Below are 24,821 nucleotides of genomic sequence, written 5' to 3'. Positions count from 1 at the left end.
GCTGCTGACCAAGTCCTTGAATTCTTCTTGCTTTGTCCTCATTGTTGGGATATTGTTGGATCTGGGCCAAAGTGACCAATTCCTCTCAAATTCACTGCTCTTTACAGTGCAGACCAAGGCATGCGTGAAAAGTGACAGCAGTGCTCCTGTGAATGAGACAAAGCTGTGTGTGTCACATCCTTACGGGAGTGTTCACTTGCATGGTGGGAAAGGGGAGCCTCTCCTAAATCCCCTCGTCAGCCCCGTGATCTGCTGCTGAGTCCATCCCTCTGATGTCCATCTCCCATCCCTAGCTCTGACTCCTCTCAGCCTTAGTGGTTGGAAACTTTCAATTACAGACCTATAAATGCAGTGCTTATGAAGGTAAACAGACCATTTTGGGTGTTCTCCAGTTTGAATGTTCAACATCTTTTTTTTTGTTTGACAAAGTGCTTACACACCCCTACCAGAAGACTAATCCTGTTTGTTGATCTGACTCTTTTTGTCACTTTGTTTGGCTAAGAGATCTGATTTTAAAACAGACAGGACTGTAAACAAGAGTAGCAAATGGTGCTTGAAACCTCCCGATGGGTTGTTGAGCCTCAATATTCCCATTGTTCCAGCCTGCAAGGAAGAAGCGGCTGGAATTACGGCTGCATGTGTCAGAGGGGACCTTCCCAGCTTCAAACCCTCCGGGCTGGGGGAGCCTTTTGTTTACAGATGTAAAACCCCAGCCTGATTTTGCCCTCCCTGCTCCCTTCAGTAGATAACCCTGTTTAGGGCAATTTGCTTAACTTTGTTCCGAGCTGTCAGCAGATCCCTCTGCTAAAGAGAGATCCTGAGGGGATTAGTGTTAACACAGGGGCTTTGCAATAGACCTTCAAACACAATACACATACGGAGCTTAGCTTAACACTAACAAACCGTAAAAACGACCGTACATTTGAGTTAAATGTTTATAAGATTTTAAGTATTCTCATGCCCTTAATACCCTTCCTGAGTCATCTCCATTTCCAGGGCATTGTGAAGAAACAAGCCAAAGGTCTTCAGGAGGGACGGACAGGGCTGGCTCACCCCACAGCAAGAAACAGAAGCTCTTCCACCACCTTGGAAATCCTCCCCTTTCCCAATCCTGTGCTAGCCTGGGTCCAGGGAAACCACCAAAAATTCCCCCAACTGTCCAATGGGCTAAAGGATTACTTAAAATTTCAAGGAACTTAGACACTGTTTTATTAAGATGGTGCAAGGAATTTTAGATTGTCTTCTGCACAGGTTCTCAGCTGCCCTCTCTAGAGACTGACTTGATTTCAGCTCAAATCACTCTACATGGACTTGCTGTGCAACCACTTACACCCTTGTGACTGAACAGGGGCTGATCAGCACAGAATTTGCCCCAGTGCAAGAAAACCAAAGTAAAGCTGGGCTGGATTTATAAGCCATTCATTGGAGTTAATGAGAGTCTCTTTCCAGTAAAATAAAATTTAGCTCCACGTGATTGAGCAATCCCAGAAATGCAAAGACAAGACAGCACAAAACCAAACACTTCTGAAGGGTAGATTGCTAATGTGCTGATTGCAGTGCTAACACCAGAAATATGAAATGAAGTACAGTCTGTGACCTTACCTACATTTCTGGCTTATTCCCGTAGCCAAATCAGGGTCTGAAATTTATCACCCAGCCCTTTGCAGACTGAGGTTTAAGTAACCCCGCTGACTCCAGTCCATGCAGCTTATGTGAGTCAGGCTCCGCGAGCATCAGTCACCAGGCAAGCCCCTTATTCAGCCCTTGGATATGTGAAGTGTGGACGTTTGTTTTCTGGAAACATTCCTTCACCTTCACTCTTCTCCGGCAGTAGGTATTTCATCTGGAAGGTCTCCAAACAATTTAAATAATTGCTTTTCTAATTATCTTCTCCATGGGAGATGAGGGATGCTGGCTAGGGACAATGCCCTGTTTTAACCACAATGGTTGCTTGGGGAAGGTGACAGAAATAACCTGCTCTCCTGAGCACTGCTGCCAGGAGAGACCTGTTACGTGCAGGGCCAGGGGACATTTCAGTCTGAGTTCTCTGCTGCAATAAGCAATCACAGAAAAACTACCACGGAAACAACGGATGGGTCTGGCCTTTCCTATATACCATCAGCTTTAAGCTTTGCTTAAGCACAAAGCTTGATGCACAGATACTACAATGGCAGAGAAAAAAGACAAAAGGCAGTTCTGTTAGGCTGAATGCGTTTCAAGCCCTGTCTCTTTCCCCCTGGGACTCAGAGCAGCTCGGTACTGGTGGTCTCTTGCCATATCACCCCATCAGCTCCCCGTGGAACCGCACCACGTCCCAGTGCCTGCACAACCACCAAACACACACGTCTCTGGCTCCTGATCCTGAAAGCATTAACTCGAAGGTGCTTAAATAGATGCTTAATGATGAAATTTCAGCACATTTAGACTGGCTTAGTCTAAATTCTCTCATTTTTTATTCTGTAGACATGTCTACTTGAATTTAGCACCACATTAAAATACGAGCTTTCAGATTTCTCAACATCTGTCACAATTATTTATTAAGCGTGAGATCCAGCGCTGCGCCGAGGACCGCGTTCAGCCCACGGAGCCTGATTGAGCTCCCTGCGCCCGACTCCCACTCGCTTCATTCTCTGCCTTGATAACGTGCAAACGCTGCACACTGAGATGAGTGGAGCAGCAGTTCGTATTGATACTCAAAGAACTTTTATAAGTGGTAGCTGTTAATTAGTTGTAAGAGGTTTACTTATTTTTTTTGTGTGTGACAATCCACAAACAGCATGCGGAGAGCTAAAAATGTTCATTCGTCTCCAGGTGAAAGGTGCCTAGAGTTGTAAGAAAAGCTGGTTGGTAGTGCCCTGCTAGCACTCACTAATGCCTCCTCCTGACAGCCACCCTCCTCAGTGCAATGAAGGAGCTGATTTGAGCCAAAGACCTTTATTCTGGGAGAACTGTTTGCACCACAGCAGTTCTACAGCCGCAGCTTCGCATAGACATCTCCTCATAGCAGGTCAGTGAAAACTAGGTTTCTTTGCTTTTCCTTCCCCTGGAAGGGGTGGCTTTGTTGTTCGAAGGTGAGTTTCACCTCTGATAGGGAAATTTTCAGATAGGTTTCTCCTCGCTGATACAGACTGATGTCTGCTCTTCTCCCAGGTGGGAAAGCGGGGCCGTGTCCCTGGTCCACATCCAGGCAGCAGTGGGGTTCCCCAGCATTCATCTAGCACCTGGGGCTCCATCATTCAGGGACCACACACCACAGACACCCCCTCCCCACTTCACCCAGCTGTCAAATGCTCAGATCCGTGTCCAGCAGATGGATTTACAGGCTGGGTACTCCTGGGTGATGGTTCCCCAAGCACTACCACAGCATCTTCAACAGCAGCACTCAGGTACCGCTGGGATTCGTGGTCTGTCTGCTTCCACTGCTCCCAGCCTTTGTCCACCTCAGGGAGATAATTTGTGCCACGTCATTAGTTTTTCTATGGGATATTTGCACCATCCTGGAGCTGAATTCTCAGCGTCTAGATTAGATGTTTTGCCCTCAATCAAAGCTCAGGCGTTTAACAAGCCCACATAAACTGTAGAGAAACAAAAATTTTAAAGGAAATTAAGTATAAATGGTATGTAAATAAGAAGTCAGGAATGAAATTCCGTACATAAAGAGTCCGAACTGTTGAGTCTGAACAAGCCCCACATTGTCATTAAACCAAAGCTGCACCTGAGGTGAAAGGCCAGAGCTTTTATCCACTTAGTTCCCAAGCCTCTGGTTTGAAGCACAAGTATAAACCCATCTGCTCAGCAGGCAGCACATAAGAATTGAATCAATTAGTGCCATGTTTTCTGACTTTGGAACCTTTATGCATTTGGAGGAAATCATCTGCATTTATTACTTGCTTAAGAAAATAATGCTACCTCTAGCTTACTTTCCTAATAATTATTTTTTCAGTTTGCTTCTGTAATAATTAATCAAAGCACTGCTGCTTTAATGGAGTGCAAAACCATCCCACCCATTTATCTACCCTATAGCAGCAAAATGGCATTTGCTGTCTTAAGCAGGAAATGAGCAATTAAAAGGCAACAGGAGGTTATTTTTTATTTCCCTCTCTCCTCTAGATAATAAACATCAGAGTGTGTGTGCTCTGTGTGTTGATCACTTGGACAATTGGATGTGAGGGAAATAGTCCTTAAACATGATGGCAATTGGATGTGTCCATTACAATTTGAAAAATTCCATTAGCTTTTCAAAATAACTAGGTTTATATCTTTTCCAGAGCACAGGGTTAGCAAAAAACCTTTTAAACTAATCAATAAGGAGTAAAATAAATTAATTTTCCCAGGCTACTTCAACATGAAGGGATGCAACAGTGCAAATACATACAATTGATCATTTAGCTAGGCTAAAGCTAACAGTTGTTAATACACGATGTTCATTGCATTAATTCCAACCTGTTCAAAATTCCTGTCAGAAACACTAAGAGGAAAAGACTAACATCATTTCACCTGTAAAGGCATTGGCACAACGGAGGCTGCCCACAATAAAAATGACAAGTACCTGGCAGTGCCTTTTGAAGGATGCCTGCTTAATTTAATTTGTGCTGAACAAAACATCTCAGGGTGGGGGCACCCTGCAAGGGCATCCCTTCCCCATGGCCACAGCAAGAGTCAGGAGGCAAGAAACGCTCAGGGCAAATGTGGTGGGGTTTGAGGGCCACCAGCTGTTACTAGATAACTGAAACTGGAGAGTGGCCAGACAGAATGGACACATCTCAACTTATAATGTTCTCATATACAAGTATCTAGGTCCATCCCTGTTAACTTCTGGCACCCCTTGAGAACAACTCTGTCTGAGGAGACATTCACTTAGCTGGGGTTTCATCTGCCCAAAGCTTGAACTTTCTCACCATCAGTTGAGTAGAGAGGAACTCTGGCAATCCGGCTTCTAACATAAGCATCTTCCATAAGCCTGTAAAAGGGATGAATCCAGATGTAAATTCATGTCTGCAGAGGTGTGCACCCATAGATTCATATTTATATTGGCCATTGATAGATCTGACCTAGCTCCAGTGAAGAAGCAGAACAGCCATGTGGCTGTGCTTGCACCATGCTAAGAAAGGGGTATTGCTTTGGTGCAACACCTCCAGTGCAAACATTTGGCTTCTGGATTGGATGTGTCCTACCAGCTCAGAGCACAGGCAGAGTAAGTTTGGGTCTGTCTTCACCAGCTTAGCAAAGATGTATCCTTCAGTGGTCCCCAAGCAATGGATGGTATGCTCAGGTGGCTTGTAGCTCCTTTGGTCATCCTCCACTGCTGCCTGTTCATGATTTGATGTCTGGTTGCTAGCTAACAGAGTGCATGTATCTCTCTAAGCACATATGGAATAATGCTCCACATGAACAGACTAGGTTTATCTAGGCACCTTTTCTTTCCATTCAGTGTACGTTTTATATATACTACATATATAATACTACACACTACAGCCACCTACAACATCAGTGGAAATACAGAGAGACTTGTATGAGATCCACAGCCCACACAAATACCTAGTGAGCCCATGCTTGCATCAGCCCAGTAACATCCTGGCATACTTTAGGTGACGGGGAAGGTTTTCCTGTCCTGAATCCCAAGCCATTGATTTTGGCACCCAGTGGCACCAGGTCACAAGGCGTCAGACACACAGCAAGTGGGCTGAGCATGTTGCCTCTTCTCTGCCATGCATTCCTCACTCTCTCCTGGCTTGTCTCTGATGCATCAAGTTAACTAAGCCATAGAAAGCATTTTTGTGTGATAAATGCAGACATTTGCATAGACAGGCCAGTTGTGCTCTTGAGTGAAGTGTTGAGCAAGTCCAGCTGGAAAGGGGTGGCCAGAGCCCTGGAGCCAGCGCTTTGCCCCTTGCCTCTGCACAGCTCAACGTACAGTAGGATAGGTTAGATAGAGATCTGTGCTCATTTTCTAATCACTCGTCTTAGTTTAGACTCTTATTCACTTTAGGAGGGAATATAATTTAAGATTATTAGATTGCGTAATTTATGCTATTGGAAAACATTAACATAAGCATTAACAAAAAATATATTCACAATCACAGTTAAGAACTATATGAATAAAATTACGACTTTGCACAGAGCAAGTGATTTAATCTGCATTTGTTCTAATTGCTGGGCCTTAAATATAAACAGTTTAAAGGCGTCCATATTCTGTTTTACCAGCAGTGAAACAATATTCAAATGTCAATCCAAAAATTAATTAATAGATGTTCATGGTATGTAACAAATCAAACTACTTTTCAGCTAGATTTTGGACACCAGCTCTGTGTTTCTGCTTTGGCTACAGTAGCTGAAAATATCTCTCTCTCATTTGTGTCCTTAACCAAAACAATTAGCCTGCTCTTCGCTCAGCCTGAACTGCAGCCGTGCTTAATGACAAGGAGGGAGGGGAGAAAAGCCTGTCAAACAGGATTATTCATGAAAAAAAATAGCTAAGTGGATTTAAAATTGCAACCTGTCACTGCCTTCTGCAAGTCATTTAGGAAGAGCTGGAAACTAGAATAACAATTTTATCAGGAACAGAAAACCTAGGAAAGAAAGAAAAAGGGGACTTGTGGGAAGAGATAGACAGACCTGGCTGTGGGCAGAAATGGTGGTGGTGTGTTCAGGTCACAGCAGTCCTGGCGAATGGGGGAGATGAGGATGATGCCTGTAATTCCCAGAAACAGAATAGCAAAAGGCATAGAGAGTACAGAATTTTATATGTATTTTTAATCTGGAATATATATACTACTAAAAATAGAACTATATATAATATGTATGACATATAGAAAATATAATATCTTGTATATTTACATATATATTTAATATGTGCATATATAAATATATAATACCCAGGTATATATTTTTATATGCATATATATGTGCATATATATAAATTCCTTAAACTCAGTTATTCCTAGGATTGTTCATGGGATGGCAGAAATAATGGTGCTTTATTCCTCTTCGCCTCCTTCCTTTCCACCCGAAAGACCACTCGCAAGTAGGTTTAGGAGATTTCAGAAATCTCATGAAATAACTAATTGAAGACAAACGCAATTTAATTCTCCATAGCCTCTTAAAATCCCCAAACCTCTTGTAGCTGGCCCAGGAAGAGAAGACAGTTTGTGGGTCAGGAATTTTACCCCCATCCAAGGCTGTGTCTAGAAGAACTTCAGTGAGTGCTGTCCCTCTCCCACACTGCAGGGATGGCACTCTGTACCTATTGATGGCATGCTGTAACTACTGGTGGCATTCTGATACTACTGTGGGTCCTAGACACTGATATCAAATAAGCTAGAATATTTTTTAAATCCCTAGGTTGTCTTAAAATATGCATGATGGGGAAAAAAAGAAGTGCTAGAGCAGAAAGAATATGGATATAATGGCGGTTACGTGCTGGACAGGAAGATAAAGTGAGGGCACTTCTTGTTTCCAAAGATGACATGAAAGTGGTGACAAACTGTGAAGGCCCAGGTTTTACATTCTCCTTCCATAATCTCTTCAAAATAAAGAAATAGTGACAACACCAATTCTCTTACAAAATACAATTAGAATATCTTGATCTCGGCCAATGTGGATATGAACTTTTATCTTCTGAAATTTATGAGCTTCAGGCAATTTGAAAGCTTTCCCTCTTGGCCACAGCAAGGCTTTCTTGCACTAAATGAGAAGAAAAAGATGGTATCCTTCTGTATCAAAAGTAATAAAAATCCTGTAAGAGAATGAGACAGGATGACTATACCTACTGTTCAGAGACAGAAGGCCTGAAAATCTCTCAGCATGTTGAAGATATTAGCACTAAAGTTAGCACTAAAGAACAGTATGGACAAGTTCCAGAAAACCACAGTTCAATCATGACACAGGTCTCATATCTGGACTGTGGATGAATAAAATTTGAAAGTCTTTAATCGCAAATCAGCATGACCCAGGCTGATTTGTGAGGCTATGCAGATGCAGGACCCTCCTGCATGGTCTGACAACTCACCATTCAGCAGAGACATGTCCCCTCTTCCATGTCTAAAGAGCAGGTTTCGGTAGCTCCAGGCACTGCTGGCCAGAGCTGGAATCCCTGTGGGGCTCCCGCTGGGCTAGAGGCACTGCAGGAACAAAACAGCTCGCTTTCTTCCATGTGCAGTTACTTAAAAGCTTCTATTTATTTAATGATGTGACCCAGCAATGAGAACACGAACTGGGAACAGAAACAAGAACATGAGCAAACCCACTGATTAAATGCCAATGCTTATTACCCTGTGTTCTTCTACCCCCTGCATTGAGATCTGCAGGAGAAAGGCAGGATCTCTCCACCGAACCCTACTGCCATAAACAGGGTTTAGCCACATATATCAGATTACAGGATATTGGTCCTGAACTAGTCTTGAACCAATGATCTAATCCCATTACCAGTTCTGTGAGTCATTCAGCTCCACCAGGAGCATTTAAAGTATTTTGTATTTAATAAAAACATTCAGGAAAGGCATAGTGTGTTGGTAATACACTCTCATTATCTCTGCAGATGTACTGATAGCGGAAAGAAGTCTTACAAGTCTCAGACCTCTCTTGCTCAGATAGAAGATGTAAGAAAAGCATAAAGAGTTTAAGCTGTTGGTCCTCCATGAGACTGGGTTCTTACTTTGAAATCTCTTCAGGCAAATTGGTGCTGAGATTAGGGTTTCACTCCAGCAGTGGTTTCGGACCGGACTTCCTTGTAGCTTTGAGAGATCTACAGGAGGTCTGCCCTGAAGAAGCACAAAACAGGAAAGCAAAAGAGAAAATACATTATTCAGGAAATAACTAGTACCAGGAGTTCTTGGGTCTGGTTTTACAGCTCTCTGAGTGAAATCTCCAAAACAATGGACAAGGAGAGCCCATTCTGTTACTCTGTGCATTGCAATAATTTCCTCCTTGAGTTCAAACTATCATTTTCTGATGAGCAAACATCCCAGAGCATTGCGACCGAGTCTCCTGAGAGACAGTGCAGAGAAAAAATAGGCAATTTAAAGTATTTCATTATTTGAGTGAATGCTAACACTATTACATAAAATAACAGCAGAAAGAAATTTTCTGCTGTTAGAAATCTCTGGATGAATCAGTTTTAGACACTACTAGGCAATTATTTTATCACAATAACCTGTTTTTTTCGTTGGTGATTGCTGTGCTAAGGCTATACTCCATAATGCCCCTCCATGGCAGTTTCCCCATCTCTTCCCTTCACAGGCGTTTTGCAGGTGCTTTTGTTGGGTGGCTGCAGTTCTGGCTCTATTCCGGCCGCTGTCCTCTCTGGGCTGGCTCTGCCGGCAGCAGGTTTCTGCGCTGCCTTCAGTTCTCTAAGTGGAGTCCAGGCAGCACGAGGCAGAGCTGGACGGAGACACCCCAGCTTGTCCCAGCTCGTCCCAGCCGGCACCAGGAACGGCACAGCGCTTTGGTAGCCTCCCTACCTTTCCAGGACAATATTCTCTCCAAACTAAAGCCTCATCCAGGTATTTGACACAGCACTGGGAAAACTTGCTATTCTCAGCCATTTATCTACTTTTATTTTGCATGCGCAAAGAGCGCAGCATTAGGCCCTAACAACTCTGGTATCACCAAAAGTAGGAAAGAAAAACAAAACCAGAACCTCAACTTTGTGCCTCACTTTGACTGAATGTCAGAAAAATTACTGTCAGCAGTTTGAATTTGGTAGGGCTGTTCAAGCACCTATCACACCTCCTTGTGCCTTCATTCCACAGAAGACTGGCTGTGCTCGGGGCAGGGCAGGACCAGCTCTTGTTTTACTATTCAACTGAAAGTGGTCGCTTTGACTTTTTGTTTTGTACTATGAGCTAAGTGGACAGTGTGTCCTCTGTCCTCTGAAATGGTTCCTTTGTCATTAATCAAATTCAAATGTATGCCTCAGCTGCTCTCTTAAATTCTCATCCATGAACTATGAAGCAGCAGTGGTTATCTGCTGAATTAACTAGTTCAACTAAAAGAATCATATATATTGTTTCCAGTCAATGGACACTATGAATAGATTTTATGTAAAATTACTGGGAATGCATAAGCCATTTTGCCAAATGTTATGGAATTTCTTATCCCAAAGCCTGTGTGAAATGTAATTTATGTTCAGATACTGACAACTGAATCATACTGGGCATTTATATAGTGCTTCACATATGCAAACTGCCATGAAACATTGATTAAGCAATAGGTTTCCTAATGCTGAAAAAGTATCCTTACATCAGGCTCAGTGTGTGAAATGATCACACACTGTCCGTGCTTAAATACTACTATGCAGAATTTCATTGTACTATGAGTTCAGTTATTGGCATAGCTGTAACTTTCAATGGCTTTTTCCACAGGGTAAGTAGGAGTAGGAACAGTGGTTTGGTCTTTATCTACACTAAACTTTACTTTTAAGTGTTACTTTTGCTACTAACATGTCATTTTAAAAATGCAGTAATTGCAGTAAGAACACAGCCTACTCACAGTCATGGTGTATCTACAATAAAGAGATAATACTACCGTTTACTGGGGTTTTGTTAATGTTCCAGCTGACTTTTACTCCTTTTTCACAATCTGTTCTTTCCTATTTGAGGACGTGCAAAGGAGAAACTTTGAGAATCCCTCTTCATCCCCAAACTGGAGTCCCAGGCAATGACCCTATTGTTTGTGCCACCGCTGCATCCTGTCTAACCCACAAACCAGCCCAGAATCAGCTGCCTGTGGGCTCCGAGGCTTGCAAGGGCAACTTAAATCAACTGAAACTCCTCTTCAGGTCGAGGTGCAGCATTCTGTGAGCTGAGGATCACTTCAGGTGACTCTTTGTTACAGACAAGACTTAGAAATATAACACAAATTCCTTTGCAGTGAAAAAACATACAGACATTTAACTGTAGAGTGATAAATAATCTTTTCTAAATCAAACTTTAAGAGCCTCTTGCCTGCAGGGGAACTCCAACAACTCGTAGCAGGGAGATTTCAAAGGCTGCTGTCCATGACTGCCTACCAGAGCCCTTTTTCTTCCTCCGGCAACAGCAGTAGATGCTTCTGATCGTTGCCACATCCCAGCATATGCTGGAAACAGGGGCAGCAGGTTCTCAGAGCAGAGCAGGGTGACACACTGCAGGTAGCAAGCTGCCCAGTCATGGATCCCCAGGGCATGAGTTTGAGCACATTGCATTCAACACACTGCCAAAGAAGCAGCAAGACTTCTGGAGCTTGCTGCATGCAGAGCTGTTGGTGGGTATGGTACATACGTGTGCCCACACATGTAAAAGACATCTGTGTCTTGAAAACCGTCTTGTCTCAATTGGATTTAACTGAGTGAGGAAGGACACATGATGAGACGGGGAAATGTGAAGACAATGGCTATCTGAAGACAAGATGAGGTTTATTTAACGTTGTAAATTTACTGTGTTAAATTATATTAGAGTTTTAGCCGTATTATGTATCTCACAGCCTAGAAATACCATTACAATAAGCACTCATTTGATCTCTGTAACTGAAATCTTAGCAGACCTCATAACTCAAAGGATCGGACCAGATTGGATGAAGCTTTGAGTAATCCTGGTCCAGTGGCAGGGAGGTTGGAACTAGATGATCTTTAAGATCCCTTCCAACCCAAACCATTCTGTGACTCTATAATTCAGACATACATTTATTTTTTCCCATGAAGCTAAGCATCCCCAATATTGCAAACTTTCATTCTTTGTCTTTGTGTCGTCGTTAATTTTGGTCACAAAACCACCTGCGTTGAAAATGCAGCATTTATTTTCACCTGTTTCTTTGCACAGGTTTTATTATCACATCAGTGAAAAAACCATTTGGATCCAGAGGCAACTCTATAGCCCTAACACCTGTTCCCCAGCTGGGCCAGGGAGACCGTGCAGCTTTTCTCTCTCCAGGAGCTATTGTCAATTCCCTTAAAATATTCCCTTTCAGGTACAGTCTAAGTAAGTCCATACCATTAAAAAAATTAAAGGATTTTTGTCCCTACAGTGATGGGAAGATGAAGAATTTGAGAGTGTTATTTAATTTTTACAGCTATAATCCTACTGTTTTTAAAATGTCTTACATGAATCAACACTACCTTCAGACAAGTTCCCTTGCACTGGACCTTCAGCCCTTCCCTTATGAGGATGAGGAGAGCACAGACTCACCAGTAATGGTGTTCTACAGCACCAAGAAATTTAACCATGTTGACTTCTCAAGCACCTCAGTGTTGTAACTACAACTATGAAACAGTCCATACAGTTATATTCACTATATAACAGTAAAGTTCATAATATTCTGAATATTTCTTCTCAGAGCCTCTGCTCTTTTTCAAGTGAAGCAAGACCCAGGGTGCATTTTCTGTGGAGCACATTCATTAGCAAGAATAGACTATGATTTTGACTCCACGTTCAGCTCTCCCCTTTTAACACAGCTTGTTTTTTCGGAGATCACAAGTTTTTAGGTATTTGGTTTAAAAAAAAAAAAAAAAAGAGAAAAGTTAATTACCTATAATTATACCTTCTATAAGGTTTCTACTGATGATGGGAATAAACGGCTGTGTTACATATTAAAGAAGAGAATTAGCTTTTAACAAATTTGTCACTTGGATAGCACTTTTTTAATCATTCAGATTGGTGATGTTTGTCACTAAAAAAACCAAACCCCCTTTTGCCTTTCCTGGTGGTGCCTTCTCTCTACAGCCATGCGAGTGGCAAAGAAGGTGCAAGGAACTTGTCCCAACTTCCGCCATTCTCTATAAATCCAGCTCAAAGGAAAGCCAGGTCTTTGCATCAAAAGAGCACCAGACTGTGGGGAGGCAAGAGTGGCTGCAGTATTCAATACCAAGCACGGCCAAGCGCGGGGGCAGCCCCCATCCTCTCCTCACACCCTGCGGCACCACTGACACTTCCAGCTGCAACCCTTGCCCTCTGCACTGTGCCTCTTGTAGGAGGAACTGATTTTGTAATAGCATCTAGTAATCTCATGTATCAGTGCTAGTGGTAAGCAGGCTTAGTTTTAATGCAACCAATTTATTAATTGATGTCAATCTTTTCATGACTGAGCTTGATAACTACTTGCTGAGAACCAAGGCAGATCTCCAGATAGAGGTAAGGCTACCCAAAGCCACAGGGCACATGTTTATCAGTCTGCTGACATATTCTCTCCTCGTTCGTTACTGTGTAAGCAGCTAACTGCAGTGGCTCCCAAGCCCTACAGCTGCAAGCTGTATCCTCCTCCTGAGACGGGGTGTTAGGTTTGTGCTCGGTGACCTTACACGGTATGGCAGAGGCCACTTTGTGCTGTGGATGTCTAAGTCATGGAGGTTTGTTGTTATTACTAGTTAATTCTGTTTATTGGTCTGGAAAACCCTAAGATTTGGCTGTAGCCAGCCTGAGTCAGCACCACACCTTATAAAATGTCCCAGGTATTACGTGCTCTCCCCTTCCCTCCCTGGAGTCCCAGACACGGCTTTCAGTCCTACACAGGAGGCATGGCTCATGCTTTCGGGGTGGCATTTATAGGCCACTGACTGCAGCACCCAGGCACTGACGTTACTGCGCTCACACAGGTATGACTCTGGCAGACAGAAAGCAAATACGACTCACAGTTGCTAAACACCAGTAACTGCACTCCCTAAAAACCTTAGTCTTTCTGCTGAGCCTTCCTGAGTCAGCCAGCTGGGTGAGCCCTGCCAGGAGCAGCCAAAGCAGCCCTTGCTCCAAACACCGGAGCCTCACCCAGGCTGGAGGGAAATGCCCAGACCAGCCACGTGCGGAATAAAGATCGCAGATGCTTCTGCTTCCAGTTAACTGAGAGCGAAACTAAATGGTTTTGTTTTTTTTACTCCTCCTTTGACAGCCTGCCAGGGGAGTCCCTCCTGGGTGAGGGAAGTCTTTCCATGTGAGAACCTTTAATCAAGAAGACTAAAAGGAGCTTTAAAATCATTATTTTAAGCAATGACAGCGCAGAATGAGTTCATGGCGCGGAGAACTGGCATGTTCCTTCCAGATCCTGGCAATTGTGAGATCCCAAACCCTCCCATAAATACTTCTCCTGGCTGTGAGACCCCAAGCTGCTCTTGCCTTAGGTGCTACGCACTACAGGGCAGGATGGTTTAATTTGAAAAAAATCAACAACAAAAGACTATTTTTAATTGATTTGTCACTGCAGCCATGAATATCCCACAGAGTTTACCTTCCTGTTCTCATGAATGTATTTGTTTATATTTGCAGAAAGATTCAATCTGATGTAAACTATGAAGTATGATGTTTACTGTACAAGGACAGATACCGAGGCACTAGTTAACAATGAAATCAAAACTGGCTTTTACATGTATATTTGCATTAGTCAGTCACCTCAGCATACCTGGCTGAATACTACAACTCTTCATTAAACAGTCTGTGAAAGCATCTAAAATATAATAACCTGTTAAGAAACTTATTTGAATCCAGACATAGATATGACCAAACCACAGCACAGCACAGGTTCCATTTTTATCCAAAGAAGTGGCCATACATTATAAGTGGGAGCCAATGGATCTGATGTTTTTTTGACTGCAAAAAAGCTTTTCCCACACCTCCTGTTTCCCATAAGAAAACAATGTTAATTTATTATTGTATGCAGAGTAGTTATCAATAGTCTGCCATAAAGCTGGAAAACGTATCAAAAGATTTGTAAAGCAGTTTGTATTTGTATTAATACCTTGAACACCAGAATTCCAAATGCAAAATTTGCTGATACTATCAAGTTTGTTGTCAGCACTCTGGAGAACAGAATTGGAATTTCAAGTGATTTTGACAAATGGGATAACTGTCAAATGTTTGTGCCTTGTATGTCATCTTTAACAGTGTATCTCATTTTAAGTTTTAGTTTACTATTATGCAAAAAGAATCTGCTCATGGGGTGAAGTAGCCTGCTTCACTAGTAGGGTGAAACCAAGCAAAAACCCCTGAAGTACCGATGAAAACTGAAACTCTCTGACCATCCTGACATTTCGTTTCGCTTACAGTGTTAAAATGCCACATCTGCTTCACTGATAGTAAGAGATCATCCAAGTTCACCTCTTGAGCGATCAAGAAATGGCCAAAATGAACAGAAGCATTAGTAGGATTAATTGGAATAAATCCTAGGACCAGGTATCTTGTTTGCTGTTTGCAAGTGGGACAAACAAGTACAATTCAATTCTGTCCTGGAGAATATGCTTCTCGCAAACAAACTTGTGGGTTTTCTCCATTTACTGTGGATCAGCTCCCAGTACCACATTACTCTACTTCCATTCAGGCATGATTCCCAGGTAAATCACAAACCACTTGACAAAGAACCATGGGATATGTCTCTATGAGCCTACAGCAGGTTCCTCACCCTTCTTAAGTGATGGATTACAAAGAGAATCAATTCACATTTGAAGTAATTTTTAGCCTGATCTTTCTACTATATTTTTCTCACGTGATGGCATTAGTTTGGGGTGTGTTTTACTGGTACACTTCAAACAGTATAGTGCCACCAATGGAGGCAGTTACACTGATAAACTGCCACAGGTACTCCTGCAGTACCTTCTTACTGGAACTACTTACAACAAATAAAGTACACAGAAATAGAAATACGTGTACATTTAGTGAGTGGTGATATTTTATATTTATTGTTGCAGTTATGGACTGTAGTATGCAGAAAGGCTTACTGAAAACTCAGAATGGTGGATTTTCCCAGTGAAGCAAGCAGGGTGCCTAACAAGAGCCAGCTGGGGGGATGAAGCCCCAAGGGCTTCATCAGCGTCCTGACAGGGCCTGATGATAGCTAGCCTTCAAACAAATTCTCCAAGGGCTTGTGGTCACATATCAGCATTCCTGACTGCCCTGGCTGACAATATCGAACACGGCTTACAGATCAAGTAGTATCAACATCATTTGGTCTTATCTGTTCATTCTCATGAGGTCATCTGTCAATACAACGAAGGTTGTTTGTGCCATGACTTGGCCTGAAGTCAAGCTGGGTGGGGTTATCTGCAGAGGCCAGGTGTTGCAAGACTCAGTTTGCTCCCACATTCACGTTAATCTGGCCCTGCAGCTGAAGGCCTGAAAGATGAAACAGTATTAAGGCTGGTGACACAATCAGTGGTCAGCCACAATGATCTCTCCAACCTTGACCAGCCAGAAACAACCTGAGTGTAAGTAAGCTATAAGCAGCAGCCCTCTTAAAACAATCAGAAAACAGGGCATTTTGTTAAAGTAGAGGACTTCAAAAGATTTGAAGGCTGTTCAGGCTACAAATAAATTATGTCAGTCTAAGCCTATCATAGGTCTTAGTTTTCTCTCAAGAAACACCCTTATTTCCTTTGTTGATATGTTTACCCCAAAATTACTTCAAAATACTTAAATATAAGGCTACACGCATATAAAGAATAACAGTCAATATTTAAACTTTGATGTTTTCAATCACCCAAGATGTAGCAAAAGAACTCTGTTGGTTACATCAGAAGCATATATACCTTATAAAGAACAGTATTAAGTTTTGGAGCTGAAATGATGCCATCCTTTCTAAAATCTTGTCTTACATATTCTTCTCAGATAACTGAAGAGTGAAATTATACAGCTGGCATTGAAATAGTTTTCACTGACCTGCCATGTGGTCACCAGCAAGACTGCCAAATCTGGCACGGTTGTTTCATAAACTGCCATTGCCCATATGGCCACAGAGCTTGCAGAGATTTGCTGACCTTGCAGTCTGCCTGTGTACTACAAAATAAAGCTCAATTGAGCAGGCAGTTCCTCTTGTCTAGTTTAATTTCTTTTCTCTTGCAGTCTTAAGGACTCAATCAGGGTGAGGCTGAGGGATCTGTGGCTTGCCTGCCAACGTGAGACCTAGAAATTATCCGCTTCCCAGGGGGCCATACTGTAAATATTTTATAGGTTTGTACCAAGTGCCTAAAAATGGGTGCATTTTTTGTGAGTTTCTGCAAGTGTACTAATATCATCACTCTTGAAAAAATCACATGGGGATAGAGTCAGATGGAGAGCAAAACATGCTTGTGTGGCAACTTTCTCTTGCGCAGCTCTCACCACAAACACAAAAACAAAAGCAGGCGAAAGGCCTCGATGGTTACTCTGTATATTTATTTGGTTTTAAAGCTTTGACTGTTCGCTGATTGCTGTGCAATCTTTTTTACACCTGGAGACACAAACTACAGCCTGTCTCCTACAGCCATTGCCATCAGAAAAATGCCACTTGAAGTCTCCTTCAGTGTTAACCAATTCAGCTCAGGAGGATAAAATATGATATCACAGGACGGAGAACAATGAGTCAGTCACCAAACCCACATTGATCTGCCAGGTAAGATTTTTACAAAAATGTCCCTGAAGGTTGGAGTTTATCTGTAACTCAACTTGGTTTGTGGCAACCAGTGTTCCCAACTTGGTATTTCCACTTTGTAGCCAATGTAAATATTCACAGCACATAGTATCAAGTGGCAAAAAAGGAGACTTTGGGTTTAAGTACATTCACTTTGCAAACACCTCCTGTGATTTAAGGCTCAGCTTCCTCCATTCCTCTTACAACTGAATCTACACTAGAAGCTACAAGAAAGCTGGCAAAAAGAGGAAGCTGGGGACAACCAGCTAGTGACCATAACCTGCTGATCTGTAAACATAACTTTCTGCTTTTTTAGGACTTCTGGAGATTTCCCATCTCACTTACGAAATATGATAAGATCACAGTTGAAAGTATTCAGTCCTCGCTGGCATTTGACAGAAGATTCTGTCAGGTAAAGCTCTTTGCTCCCGGTCAGGAGGTGGAGGAATTAAACAAATTGAAGAGTGAAAACTCTCCAAATTATAAACTTTTTGCTGTGTCTGAACAGTACTGCTAGCAGACTTAATATTGCAATGTGATATAATGCCATGCGTCAATGAAGCAAATGCATTTTTCTACAAAAGGGCTTTTGCTGCAGACAGGAAGTTTATTTTTTGAATTAGTCACCGGTTTCACTTCATGCTGATTATACCATTTTCATTAACATACAATAGCACTGTTTCCATGCAAGTGCTATCAAGATTACATTTATGGTTCCAAAAGCTGCTTCACTACACCTACACACAACTTGACTGCAGCACATAGTACCAGATAAGTGTTCTCTGTTTCATATACTTACCTAAAAACCTAATCTTCATCACCTTTTATGTAAATTCCTACTGCAGTAAACAGAAAGGGGTTGATAACTAATAAAAAACATAGAAATAGACCTGTACTTTGACGATTATGCATTTTTTTTTTTTTACTATAAACATCACATCTATGAATAGGATATAAACATGCCACTGAACACGTTCTTTAAGAAGGAAAATGGGTTTATTACACTAATTCTAGTCAGATAATATGTAATAAGTTCTGGCAGCACAAGCTATTTTTTCAAGAGCGATAAGATCTCTGGTAGGAATTTGATAGAAATAATGAACTTTTTCTTCTGTGTATGTGTCACCTTATTTATTTATTTACACCCACCAGCAGCTGCTATTCTTTCTTGAAAAAATGAAACTTGGGTATTCCGCCTTTGAGAATATTTTTGCAGAGGAAAGGCACAGCGGGGCTATATTTCCCCAAGACATGCACACGACTTGCTAATACAGACAGGCAGGAAAAGGATGACTCTGCATACATCAGGAAGTAGCTGGCAAAAGGGAGACTGTTCAGCTGGTTGAGTCAGGGGAGAAACCAGCTCACACTACTCCAAACATATCCAATTACAGCATTAAGCAGTACCTTTGGCCTGAGTCACGCAGCAATTTGTCTTATCAGTTTCTTTCTGATTATCTGGGTGTTGAGCAGATGGAACAGTTTCACTTATAATAAAACTAGTCTACCCATGGAATTACCCTAATTGACTATCTCATTTAACTCCATATGTAGACATTTTGATTCTAGAATAAGAATGCCTAATACCATTGGATTAAGATAAACAGACATGAGGCAGTCTTGTCTCAGGATATATTCACGTATAGAATTACCAAGAATAACTCAAGGTGCAGACAAATTAATTTTTATATTTAAATACTGTTGGAATGCCAGGTTATTTTTTATGAAGAATTTTGAAAGGTCTTTTCTCTCTTAAATGTGAATATTCCATAATGTAGAATATAGGAAAACAAATGCACTGTTATAAACAACCTGGACACAAAAACATCCAGCTTTTTGCACAGCTTTCTGGGCAGGGTGCGAGAGCAGAATGCTTTATTATACCAATAGATTCCACTACCTTCTGCTCAGTAGGTCACTTACATTCTGACTCAGTGGGTCACTGGTATGGGAAAAAGGAAGGATGAGGTAGGAGAAGTAAAGATAGAAGGACAGAGATCTTCAACCCCCCAACTGCCAGGATGTGGGCAGATTTTCAGAAGTAGTCAGCTGCTTCCACTGTTATTCATAAAATGAGTTCCTATTTACCATGTAAATCTTTCTTGCTGGTTTTTGATTAAAGCTTAACAGCAAATTTTTAGGGCTGAAGACTGAGTCTATCTTTTGCACAGCGCTGAATGCACCACCACTATTCAATAAGAATAACCCAAATTAAATAAAGAAAACTAAAGTCATTGTTTCAAAACAAGAGAGAAACACTGAACGTCAGTGCCAATATTATTAGACACTATTGTGACAAATGTAACCAAAACCACTCCTAGCTACTATTAAAGGAGAGAGAGGAGGTTTTATTCATCAAATACACACACAAATTCTTAAAAACGCTATTATTTATCAAGTAGTTATTAAAACTTGCAAATACTTTAACAAGCAAATACTTCAATTTTTGTGCTTGGTGTTTCTCCTTCCCCACCCTGCACCAAAAGAAACATAAAACAACCTACAACCATCCTGCTGGTGAATCCAAAATAAAGAATTATTTGTTTACCACCGAATTAGAAACTAATTCAGGCCCAGAAATCTTGCTCAATTTCACATACTCAAAATGAAAAAAACTGAAAAAATTCTTCAGATATCTGCAATGCCAGAAAACACTTAGTGTAATTCTGTAGTTTAAACTCAGAGATTAAATAATCTTCTCAGTTTCCCTCAGATATTACTCTCCCTTTAAGGTTTACTGCTAATATTAGTGTCACGTACTAACAGTATGGGAGTGACAGAATAGCATCTCTTCCCAAACAATTATGAACGTTCTCAGTTTAACTGTTTTATATAAACCAATTAAGTCATTAAAACTAAAGTGAATTGTAACATCTCTCTATTATATCCAGGAAACATTGCAGATATTAGAAATTAAAATGACTGTGTGCAGTATTCTTAGACCATGACTTCCCTCAGGATTTTCTCAGTGTCAGTGCTGAATTAGGACATTCTCGGACTCTCTAGCTCTGCTGAAAATGAGGATCAATTCAACATTCAGCTCTTTGCATTTGGCCCCAGTGGCCCATCAGCAGTTAAGCAAAACCCTCAACAGAAGGGCCTGTTCTCATCACAGATCATAGAATCACAGAATCATAGAATGGTTTGTGTTGGAAAGGACCTTAAAGATCATCTAGTTCCAACCCCCCTGCCAGGGGCAGGGACACCTCCCACCACAGCAGGTTGCTCAAAGTCACATCCAGCCTGGCCTTGAACCCCTCCAGGGATGGGGCATCCACGACTTCCCTGGGCAACCTGTTCAGCTCACTGTTGTAGAGCCCGTTTACACCATGGACCTAAAAACTGTTGCTGCACAACTGAGAGCAAAGAAGGGAATCAAGTCCATTAGTCACCATTGCCACAAAGGAAAGGAGGGAAAAAAGTATATTGAACAACATCTTCATGTTGAAAATGAAAGATGTTACATAAATGTATGTTATGAAATTATTATTAAAATCACTTTTATCTCATAAAACTTGAATGTCTAACTATGACATTTAGTATTATTTCTAGCCTTAAAACTCAATTATCACTATGCTTAGCTAGTACACGGCAGAGCACTATGATCTCAGAAGAATCTCTTTCAGAGTCAGAGCTTTCAGAGCTTCCCATGTATTAATAAAAATTATTTAAATGAGTAGTCACTAGCAGAAGCCAAGGAAAATCCAAATGAAGACTATGATCTCTTTCCACTTGAGCATTACAGAGTTTCAGATTTCAGATACAAGCAAATTTGCATGCTCACCTAGTTTTGATCATATTTTTAAAGTGTCTGTTTTAATCAAAGCCACACATTTCCAACAGATTCTAGCTCTGTTTCATTTACAGAGCTCAAGCCTTCCAAAATTCAGAAGCATACACAGGACGTATCTTGCAACTCGGCCCACTCCTCACATCATTTTTCTGTTCCTCAGGTATAGCACAGTTTTTCTATAAAATACTCATCCTAAATAAGATCAGTGGTACTTAATCACATCTCAGGAGGCTATATATCCCTTTGCTAACACTGACCTTGGCTGGGAGTTAATCCCATAGTTGTAAGTGGTTTGGCTATATCTCTTTAAAGAAGGAGTACCAGAAGAGCTCATTAGAGGGGCCCTTCGGTAAAACCAGAAAATCTTTACCTATCTTCACAGCACTAAAACTTGCTGTCATGAGACACTGACAAACTTTGGCAGTACTAAAATTTTAGATATCATATGTGTTACTGATTAAACTACACTTAGGTTTAGTCTTTGCCTATAATAAGTGAAATACATTTTTGAAAATACCCATCACTGCTTTAGAGTTCTACAATGCTGATACCTGTACAAAGGTAACTTAAAAAAAAAAAAAAGGCAGCTAATGACTTGATCTTTCTAAACTATGCAAAGAAATAATCTTAGCTTGTATGAGTACTTTTTCTGAACAAGTACAGTTACTCAATACAGTAAAAGCTAGTTATATATGTAAATATTTTATGGTAAGCTGTTTAATAATAAAATTTATGCTTTCCAGCTGATTTTTATTTTGACATTTTTAAGATAGTACCAATCACCCTGGAATTGTATTTAAAATATACTTGATCATTTTGAAAGTCACATTAATATAGCCAATTGTCCGATAATTATATTTTGTCTAGATTCTGCTTTATCGTAATGCTTTCATGTTGCCCAAACAGAGCTTGTTTCAGGACAATTTTCATTTATTCCTGAGAGAGTCTAAACCATGGTACCGTTCTTGAAGTACAACAACCCATTATAATGTGTGCTTCATAATTCAAAAATGATGTGCTGAATACTCATGTGATTTATTTAAGTTAAATGTCTAAACCTTTAGCCAGGGATTTTCAACCTTTTCAACTTGCAGATCCCCTTAGCAGTCTGTAGCCATGCACAGAAAATTTATTTCTAACAAAACCAGACTTGCTTCTTTTAGTTACTTCCCACAGAAACCTTGCTATTAATTCACGGACTCCAAATTTCTAAAAGCACTGCAGACTAACTAATTATCTAGAGCTGGCTGGTAACAAGAGAGATTACATTAATAGATGTAGTTGAGGACTGGGACTTGAGAAATAATATTCCATATTTAAACTCAACAGCGCAAAGATCATTTGTTACTTTGAACACGATATAGCAGCAATTAATAGCATAGAATGAAAAGATATATAGAGCAATTTTTTCTCTCACTGAAAAAAAACCCCACACCACAATTCAACAGTGAATTGGGATTAAATAGACTGGATTTAAACCAACATTACAATTGTCTGGTCTTTATAAAATCAGCTACTGCTGTGTTAGGGGAAAGTGTAATGTAAGTAATTTACATGTGGGCTTGCTATAGAGGTGAGGAAGGTAAGCAAATCCACTTTGCAACCAAAACAGCGAACAGCATAACAAAGTGCGTCAGCAGAACAAGAACATAAACATTTTTTAGCAGTAATACTGTAGCCTTTCAACCATTTTTTTTCTTATAGCTGTTTTTAAAGATACCTTGGCAAACGCTTGCTGGCTGGTGACTGATTTTGGCTGGATTACACGAAGGTGGGAGTGGGCTGTCAGCAGGTGATGTCCTAGCTCTGCCTCTGGAGGACTTCTAGAAGTAGGAATCAGACGGACAGCAAACTGAAAAAATGGAAGAGGTGGGAAAAGGACTTAATAGCCTCATAGTGAGCTCACTTATTTTGTTTCCAAACCCAACACCTATGCAGGTCTATGCATGAGTTAAACGGTCGTTAGGAAACTCATTCATGGAACATGGGGTTGTAGAGGTCGTCTTCACTTTTTCAAAGAACTGTAATACTGCTCTGGAAAAAAGGTAGCCTACAGGTTCGTCACAAGCCCAGGGTAATGTGGTTAGCAGGCAGAGTCTAGAACAGATATACAGCCAAAGCCCAGCCCTCGGCATCCAATATAAGATAAAATATCTGATCAATCTCCAGATTGATCTCTACAGCACCTTTAACTAACTTAGGACCAGCCTGCAGCTGAGAAATTTAGCAGGTGAGTAAGAAGACTGTGCACCTGGGAGAAATCAGGTGGAGTGCTGGCAGACCAGCATCCCAGCCGGGGACTCCCAACTAACAGGTACAGGACATGACCTGCCCCTACAAGCTGAATATGGACTGTGTTAGGATTCAGATAGGGGATATATTCAAGAAAATTGTTTAAACTTTTTCCCGCCCCACAGCAGGGCTGATGGAAAGCAGCTTTTATATTTGTTGGGAGAGGCTTCATTTGCAAAGAGTTACTCAAGCGATAGCAGAGGGGTTTAGCTTAAGCTCCTGAAGACAGGGATGCGGTACTCACCAGGGGATGCAGCACAGCTAGATCCAGCAGAGTGAATCCCCAACGGTGAATTCTGGAAAAATAATTTAAGTAGAATTTAGTGTGTGTGAAAACTGTTCAGTAATAACAGAATGCTGCTTACAAAACTCATTGCAAATCCTTTTGTCTTTGTCTACCATGGTCTGATTCCTCAAGTACTGTGTTTAAATTAGGTTTGTAAACAAGAAGGTGTGGTAGAAAGGACCTACGTGCCGTAACTACTTGAATAAACGCTAAGAACAGTGAGGAATTGGGGAGAACATAAAAGCAAAGACTGGAGGGTGCCAAAATAACTAATGATACTTTCTTGAAAGGAATGTCTGATTGATAGAAAGTCCAAGGAATGACTTTTACAAACAATGGCAAAGAGCCAGTCCCCATGAGTCAACCTCACCAGGCTAAACTGCTGTTCACGGGCCATGTAGTGCAAACAGCATCAACATCTGGTAAGTGCCACATCTTCAGCTTGGAAGATCAGCCTGTCCTGATTTCAGAGGGACAGGGAGAACACAGAAGCTGGGGTGTCCTGGAAGGGGCTCCTCAAAAGCTGCTATGGTCAGAGCCACCATGGCCTCCCAGCTCAAGAGGCAGACAGACCAGCTAGCTCCAGCTACCACTCCTGAGGAGCCCCGGGGGGCCAAGAGAGCTTTTCCCACCAGGGATGGTTTTCCCCAGTGGGGAGTGGGCACCCTTAGCCCCCGGAGCCCGTTGCGCAGTGAGGGGTCAGAGAGCTAAGGGGGCTGCTCAGGGACCCCAACACCCACTGGGCCCTTAACACAAGGTGATGAGGCGCTGCTGGCAGCCCCTCCATGGTGGGGGGGACGCGGCCTTGGCAGTAGCTCCCCTCGTGCTGCCCCTGTGGGGTCAGAGAAGCCGCCAGGCCCCCGTGAGGAAACAGCCTCCCTCGGGGAGCGGGAGCGCTCGCAGCGGCCCTGGCGCCGGCTGCGAGGGGCGTCCCGTCCCCTGAGGAGGGCCGATAGGGCGGGGAGAGCCGGCCGGTGTGGAGATAACCCTGCCGTGCCCTCCGCCGATAAGCGGGCAGGGGGCTGCCGGTCCCGCCGCCCTTCCGCCATTTCCATGCTGGGCACGGCACCCCGGGGGCGGCCGAGCGAGCCCGCCCCGCTCCCGAGGGGG

At 42.0% G+C, this 24,821-nt stretch overlaps 1 long non-coding RNA gene across 3 annotated transcripts; it reads right to left on the bottom strand.

Annotated features, from left to right (window-relative positions):
• Window positions 1-1,563: 1,563 nt before the first annotated feature.
• LOC106890280 lies at window positions 1,564-24,741 on the bottom strand. Of its 3 annotated transcripts, XR_001412496.1 has the most exons (8): window positions 24,082-24,741; window positions 23,670-23,721; window positions 22,854-22,985; window positions 8,654-8,759; window positions 8,009-8,212; window positions 6,616-6,691; window positions 4,899-4,960; window positions 1,564-3,575 (listed from the first exon to the last, which is right to left on the bottom strand). It is a non-coding gene; the product is annotated as an uncharacterized LOC106890280 (long non-coding RNA). The 3 variants fall into 3 exon arrangements; XR_001412495.1 differs by having other exon boundaries at window positions 23,670-24,741; XR_001412497.1 differs by having other exon boundaries at window positions 8,009-8,120; window positions 23,670-24,741.
• Window positions 24,742-24,821: the final 80 nt, after the last annotated feature.

The sequence above is a fragment of the Calidris pugnax genome, unplaced genomic scaffold, assembly GCF_001431845.1.
Source record: "Calidris pugnax isolate Ruff unplaced genomic scaffold, ASM143184v1 scaffold111, whole genome shotgun sequence".
Lineage (NCBI taxonomy): Eukaryota > Metazoa > Chordata > Aves > Charadriiformes > Scolopacidae > Calidris > Calidris pugnax.
This window is presented reverse-complemented; position numbering and strand designations above follow the sequence as displayed.